At 58.5% G+C, this 1,129-nt stretch overlaps 1 pseudogene; it reads right to left on the bottom strand.

Moving 5' to 3' along the window:
- Positions 1-5: 5 nt before the first annotated feature.
- On the bottom strand, positions 6-1,004 carry LOC119916738 (annotated as a pseudogene).
- Between the last annotated feature and the right edge of the window lie 125 nt (positions 1,005-1,129).

Raw genomic sequence — 1,129 nt, 5'->3', positions numbered from 1 at the left:
GTTGCGATGACCGCAGCTACGGCGTGCACGCGGTATTTCTCCTCCACCGATCTCGTGTGCGTAATAGCAGTCTGAACCGCAAAAGCGCATGCAAGCTCCACGGCGGCAGCATTTGGCAGCGGTGCGTGAATGGGGCTCACGCACTGGTAGCCCAGTAGCTTGTGGCGCACGTGCAGTCCCGACAACCCGATACCCCAGATCACCGGCACTGCGACTCGCGCAGCGGCGGCCGCAGCGAACTGACATGCGATCCGCCGCAGGGCCGCATCCGCCCGAGAACCTCGCGCGGTACGCGTGCTCGAGCGTACCGGAGGGGTTCCCGATGGCCCCGCTGAAGGTGAGCCCGTGGATCACGGACGCCAGGTACGTCAAGGTGAGCGCGAGTCGAGGCTCGATCCCGCCCACCTCGGACAGCAGCTTTAGCTCGTGCGTGCAGCAGCACAGCTGGAAGGTGGACACAAGCTCTACCGCGTACACAGAGAGCCCGGTGTCCGCGAGGGCCCTGGTCAGCACCTTGCGGGTCGCATCGCTCAGTGCGACTATTCCCGCGAGCACCGCCAGAGACACCGCCACGTCTGCAGTCATGTTCGCGGCCGGTCCGCGCTCTCTGTCGGGGATTGGATGTTCCCTCAGCTGCTGGGAGACTCCGCTGTGAGCTCCGAGCCGCTGATGCCCCCTCTCCGGCCTGAGATCTCTCTCTACCGCTGAATCTCGCTTCCTCTGGCGGTCGGGAGCCTCAGCTGTGCGGGCTGCTGCTACTCTATCCCGAAGGATGCGGCGTTCAACCAGGAGCAAATGAGCTTCAGTCCCAGTAGCTCACATGTGCGGAAGTATGAGCTCCGCAGTTTTTCCCAGTTTTCCCACCTCCTCCCTCTCCTGCTGAAATTGCGTCTCCTCTGCTACCTCTCTTCGTCATCTGACTACTTTAGTTTTAATTTTGAGCTTCCAGTGGGCATTTTCATTAGGCCTATAATAGAAATGTTAAATCATATTTGTGACATTGTAATTATTGCCTATTGTCCTCATTTCTCCCCAGTTGTGGGCCGATGCATGTGTGCAGCCCATGAGGCAGTGTTGTGTCGATTGAGATAATTCTGAGTATTACACAACTGATAGGCTTACTTTACAA

Source organism: Micropterus salmoides, unplaced genomic scaffold (assembly GCF_014851395.1).
Source record: "Micropterus salmoides isolate LMB-PRFRI ecotype aquatic unplaced genomic scaffold, ASM1485139v1 Ms_hic_scaffold_214, whole genome shotgun sequence".
NCBI classification, from domain to species: domain Eukaryota; kingdom Metazoa; phylum Chordata; class Actinopteri; order Centrarchiformes; family Centrarchidae; genus Micropterus; species Micropterus salmoides.
Note: the sequence above shows the minus strand (reverse complement) of the source record. Positions and strands in the feature narration are given on the sequence as shown.